This window comes from Mchenga conophoros, linkage group LG3, assembly GCF_057382185.1.
Source record: "Mchenga conophoros isolate Kocher_MC1m ecotype Shallow Benthic linkage group LG3, M_conophoros_male_GT1.1, whole genome shotgun sequence".
NCBI classification, from domain to species: Eukaryota; Metazoa; Chordata; class Actinopteri; order Cichliformes; family Cichlidae; genus Mchenga; species Mchenga conophoros.
The window spans coordinates 47,584,476-47,590,939 of NC_140528.1; positions in this window are offsets into that span (position 1 = coordinate 47,584,476).

A 6,464-nucleotide genomic window follows, 5' to 3' on the forward strand; every position below is an offset into this window, starting at 1 on the left:
AATAGTGGTGCAACGGATCTGTAATCCGAACCGATCCCACTCCACAGTTTGGCACGCACGTGATCCGAAGATTTGAAAAAGAAGAAAAATGTTAGCGGATGAGACTGGGGTCAGACTAAAATAAATTTATTCTCCTCAGATAATTTTTTTCCAAAGATTCTTTCTTTTGTTATCAATAGTTCTCATCACATTGATTGATGTTCAAGGGGTCTCCTCTCCCATAAGTTTGATTCTAATTCCTACCACGGTGATGTTAAATTGGGGTGAAACGTCATCATAGCAGCTTTGACTGGCAGCCGCAGTCATAGAGAAACTTGTGTATCTTTGTTCGGGAATAGCAGATAGAACGTAGGCTCTGAGCGGAGGGCCAGCGTTTACGTTACGAAAACACAACCGACTGTTTTAACCTGACAGCCTGAGGTGTTCTTCAGTAAACTGGACTACCCAACAGAAGGACCCGAGGCCCCGGCGCACTTTTTTGGTAAGTTAAACATGTTTGTAAGCTAATCCGTAACTACCATCCTTAGCTCGGTCCTGAGACCTAGCTAGCTAAGATGAGCACTTGGCTGTCGGGGTTCGTTTAGCTAATCTGTGCAGGTGAATGAATTTACACGGACTAAAGAAATCAAGAGAAACGGGTTACTCAGTCACTGATTACTGTTACTGTACTTTTGTTACAAGTATTATACTGTAAAAGCAACAGGCTGCACCCTGCTTCAGCTCCTGTGCAGAGCTGAATATTAAATATGTGCCAACAACAGCATGTTTTCAGTCTCTTGCCACATCTGTAAAGACAGTAACTTTTTTTTTTTTTTTTTAAAAAGCTTGTACTTCAGTAACTCCTCATTAATCAGTAACTATGGATTAAAGTACTGTACTGTAATGCTGAAAAAAATGTAAGAGAAGAACTTCAGATCCTGAGTGTGTGAGGACAGAAGAATCAGCTTTATTTCAGATTGGAGAGATAAACTTTATATTTCAGTTTGTGATGGTTCTGTTCTCTTTGTGATTACAGGAGCTGCCCTCAGATTCAGACCTCAGCACCACCCAGTGACAGCAGACAGATCATCCAACATGTTCACATGTTAACTGCAAAATGAACTGATGAAAACAGTACAAAGGTTAAAGTACCACATGTGCTGTAGTGAAAGCTGCAGCTGTTTTATTGATAAAGTTAAAGACAAAAAGTCAAAAGGATTAATCACTCATGTAACTGTGTCACTATATATCAGCATTAACAGGACCTCAGTTTGTATCTCAGACCTGCACAGCTTCCGTTTTAAACACTTGATGTACTCAGCTGCATCAAGAGCATGATATTTTGTCTAACACAATTAAATAAAACCTAATGAAGGTCAAAGGTCATCATGTTGAATGTTGTAGTATGTTGAACTACAAACTTGTCATCTGGAATTCTTTCACAGTTTTTTGCAGATAGTGTGTTATTTACCATAAAGTGATTCAAAGTTATTCATACCAGAGTAGCCAGAGAGGATCATATATTTTTAAATATATAACTTTCTACAGGACTGAATGTCATATATGTATATAAAAGTCTGGAGCCTTTGGGGAGTATCCGAGTATTTATAACATTACACAAATCAAAGGCCTCAGAAATGAAATGCTGGGTTTATCCATCTTCTGGGGCAGGCCTACAGAGGAGTGATGAAGATTTCCCTGTGAGGGAGCTGCTGGTGAAGATCATGAGTCCTGCTTAATCAATGCCATGTGCTTCAGTGTTCCTGGTGTTTCTTAAATGAAGCCTCTTTCAGTGGGTCAACAGAACTTCTGGCACAGGACAGCTGTGATGAAAGAAAGGGAAGAAGTTTCTCCAAACCTCTGGACCCAGAAACCCAGCTTGGTCCTGATGGTCTCCCTCACTAGTTTCTCTCCAGGGTGAATGTAGCTGTTATACATAATATGGATTATTATTAAATAAAAAGAACAAATTAGACTACACTACTGAAACCTTCTGCTGCTGTTTTTAAAGTTTCCATGTTACCAGGCTGAAGAGATTTAAACAGTTTTAAATCCATTACACTCATAGTCTTAAATGTTAAAATCTCAAAGGACAGCATTATATTTTTGATATTAACAGTAACTCTGGGCTTCTGTGGAGTGTGTAGCCGATCTCATCGCTGTCTAAAAATGGATTGTGGATAGGAAGTGCTGAATCCTTCAACAACACAGACTATTAGAGTAGCAGCTGTCTGTGTGAAGCACTTGCTGCAGGGTTGCGCCATGAACGTATTCAGCTGCCAACAAAAAGCAGGACTCAGTGCGGGCAACTGCCATGAGTCTGACGATGTTGGGGTGAGACAGTCTCCTAATAAAACAGAAACATCTCCGAATAAAAAACAAAAAAAAATCACGTTTCACCACTGTCGCTAGCTAGAATGAATTAGCCAGACAAAAATAGTACTGATTTGGTTTCGTACAAAAATAGCTTTCCTTCTCTGATATGTAACTTTCACAACATAACCGCGACTTAATATAACACAACTGTGGCAAAAATATAAACAAAAGGTCGTGTCCAAATTCATGGGCTCCATCCTCCTGAGGACCCGGCCTTCACGGTCTACGTGGGCCGGGTCCTCAGAAGGTCGGGTAGGCCAGAAGTAAATGGCCGTGAAATTTCAATCAATCAATCAGTCTTTATTTATAAGACTTATTATTTATTTATTATTTATTTATTATTTATTTATTATTATTTATAAGATTTATTATTTATAAGCACTTTTCATACAAAAAAATGTAGCACAAAGTGCTTTACATAGTTAAAAGCAGCCCACCCCACCCTCCAACTCACTCCCCACACTCTCATTAACATAAATGATGTGAATACACACATATCCCCCCCCCCCCCACACACACACACATACACACACATACACACACGCGCACACTTAAAGAGTAAAAATTGGGCTGGGCTCGCATGAGCTAAGTGAGGAAACACTATAACAGGGAGCCGTCTGCACCGGGAGCCGGTCACAGACCGCAGCCTCCAGGCTGGGCACACAGCAGGAGGGAGGCCAAGGAGCCCCCCAGCCAGGCTGAGAGGACCCCCAGAGACCCAGCAGCCACGGTCAATCACAGCCCCGGTGCAGAGAGCGCCCTCCGAGGAAACACTGGAGATATGACGCAATACGATACATATAGGGTAAAAAAATAAATAAGAACAGGATACAATATAAATATAAATATAAATAGAGTAAGAAGATTAAAAAATGAATAAGAATAAAATCAAACAAATATTAGGTGAAGCCTAAATTAATAATAGAATAACAGGATAGAATAAATAAGCATAAAATAAATAAACGCTAAGTAAAAGCTAAATTAAAAAGGTGGGTCTTGAGCCTGTTCTTAAAAACATGTACGTTCTCTGCGGCCCTGAGCTCCTCCGGCAGGCTGTTCCACAGACGAGGACCATACCACTGAAAAGCTGCCTCTCCGTGAGTATGTGTCCTGACTTTAGGGACAATCAAAAGGCCAGTACCAGAGGACCTCAGGGACCGCGAGGGTTCGTATGGTAAAAGCAGATCTGAGAGATAAGAAGGCCCAAGACCATTAAGACATTTAAAAACCAATAAAAGAACTTTAAAATCGATCCTGAAACACACGGGGAGCCAGTGCAGCGATTCTAAAACCGGTGTAATGTGGGCCCGCCCTCTGGTCTTCGTCAGCACACGAGCTGCCGAGTTTTGCAAAAGTTGTAAAGTTGAAATATTCTTCTTAGGAAGACCAGAGAGCAGGGCATTACAGTAATCAATGCGACTGGTAATGAAAGGTAATAAAATTGGACGGTGTAGCCTTCTGATTAGCGTCACTGCTGTCTCGGTGGATTTTAATAAACTCAGCCGTCTGGTCCTTGCTATCTAAAATATAACAGGACACTGGCGTAAATTCTCGACCGTCTCACACTGTTTAATCAGTTTTCTGTTTGACGTTTAGTCAGCTGTGTAAAAACCAAGGAGGAACCCACCCGGGGGATTAATAAAGTTTTATTTTATCTAATCTAATAACTTTAATCTCAGCCAAACCGATTTACTCACAAACAAACAAAACACTGAAAAAAGGCCCAACAATAACATTTTTAGGTTGTCTAAGTGACTTATATATTACGTTTAACCAGAGCAGCGAAAGTCCGCGGTGATCTGAAAATGATGTGCCGGGAGTTGTGCCGTTCTCAGCCGCATCAGTGACCCTCGAGCTCCGGGCTAGCTATCGAGCTGGTCGGCTGCATTTGGAGGAGTCGGAGACAGCCTTCGGTGCGTCGCTGTGACGTAATCGGTCTACAAATGCAGCCTCAGGAGGATGCAGCCCATGAATTTGGACACGACCAAAGTTAAACTTACATTATGTCGTTAGGAGCCTGAACTGCGGTAAAACTCCGGTGAGGTCAATGACCTCACGCTCTCCCACTGTCACACGTTGATGACGTATTTGGAAATCAATTCGGGTGGGACGTGACAACACCGCCACCTGCAGCAAGATTTTCTCTCTGGAACCTTGTGTTCTGATACCTGACAACTTTTTTCTTGAGAATTGACGATGTCCTAAAATGTACACCGTACATGTGACATCACATGCAGTAAATTTGGGCCCACGTGGGTTTTGGCCTTGGAACGTCTGATTGGTTGAAGTAACGTGAAGGTGGCTTCATTACTGTGATTCTATTGGCTCAAACAATTAAAAAGAGGCGTCAATCATGCAAATTGGCCAAAAGAATCAAAAGTTACAGCCCCTCAGAGTTTAAAGGGCCAATTAAGCGCTCCATGCGCATGGCAGAAAAGGCCCATTATCATGTAAACGTGTGGTTAATTCTTCAAAAATATATTTTAAAAAATCATTTTTAGGCATGTTAATAAAATTTATTAATTTCTGCTCTTAAATACCTGAAAAATTCAACTGGCATGGTGTACAATTGTGTGCCAAAATTGGATATTTTTGTACAACGTCTGGATATTCGTGCATTGACAGCGCTGTAATTTTTCACTCTTTCACTTTAAAAACATAAATCTTTGCACAAATGATGTTTATATGTTGGTTACTGAATTTCTGTAATGAAATGTGAACTGAGTACCGATTTGGCACCGGTATCGGATAAAACCTAAACGATACCCATCCCTACTCCAAAGTGTGGAGGCTTATCTCCCTTCACCATACTTCCTGCCAGTGGCTGATGCCCTCAGGCGTCAGTGCATTGGTGTTTTTTGGTGTCCAGGGCTGGGCACTCAGGTGTGTACTGGCTCACTCCCGGTGGCAGCATGGCGGGGCCTGCCACCCATGGCTCAGTCCTCTTCCAGGGTGTGGGGGACCCTCAGCCCTCCTCAGCCTCTGGGCCTGTTGCTCAATTCCCTCTGGCACAGCTGGCTTCCTGCAGAGCCTGCGGGCACATCACTGCAGTCCCCTCTGGCTTCTGCTCCGTGGCTGCTGGGTGACCCCTCATCTGGGGCTCTCCTCAGCTCTTCCCAGGAGGGTGGCAAGGATGCCCCTCCGGTGGTCCTCCTTGGGCTCTTGCACTCCGGGGAGTCTGCATGTCTGGGGCCTGGATCTCCTCCATGCCTGCTTCATGCCCTGGGGGTCAGAGCTATGGCTCCCCACACCCTCTAGCAGATCGTTACTTGGAGAAACCATTTGAATACAAGTGTGCTGATCCACACAGGTGTGCACAAAGGTGTTAACAGACACAAACTACACTTTTCTTGGCTGCTACCTCAAAGCACATTAAGTGCTGTCCGTCTTGCGTGCTGCACAACAACATTCAATATTTAGTATTTACTGTTATTTACTGTTATCTAGATTAATGCAATGGTGCTGTGTTTATTATGTTGCTGTCTTTTTTGTTCTCTCTTTTTATTCTCTCTCAACAAGTGATCCAGGAGATTTTTTTTTTCTTTTAAGTGTCCTTCCTCTCTGTCCTCCTTCCTCTCTGTTTTTCTGTTCCTTCATCTTTCTCTCTCCCTTTCCTATCCCACCAGCCATGTCTGTCCCATCAGTAACAACTGAAAACCAAATAAAATAAATGATAACAGCAAAGGTCGGTCAAATGGACCAAAATGACAAGGCTGTGATGATTCACTTGGCAAAGCAAATCCTTTGGGTATATTTGTTGGCTTTCACAGATAAATTCTGACGGCTAAAAAACCAAACAGGACAGGCAACAAAAACAAACAAAAAACATTCCCCTAACTAGAAAGTGTTGATACTCAGAGCACTTGGGCTCTATCTTGGCTACTTTTACATCTTTTACATCTGATCCCATTGTTTTAGCACTAATATTCCCCCGTTGAAAAGATCCCAACATTAGCCGAGCCCCTAAAATTATGTATGGATGGTGCCTTCATGAGGGTTATGTTGCCAGTATATTATAATAAAGAGGGACAGAACATGAGCTTGTTTACAGCTTGACACTCTTGCCTCTAAGGGGGTTTCCATTTCTACTTAGCGCCATGCGCCACCTA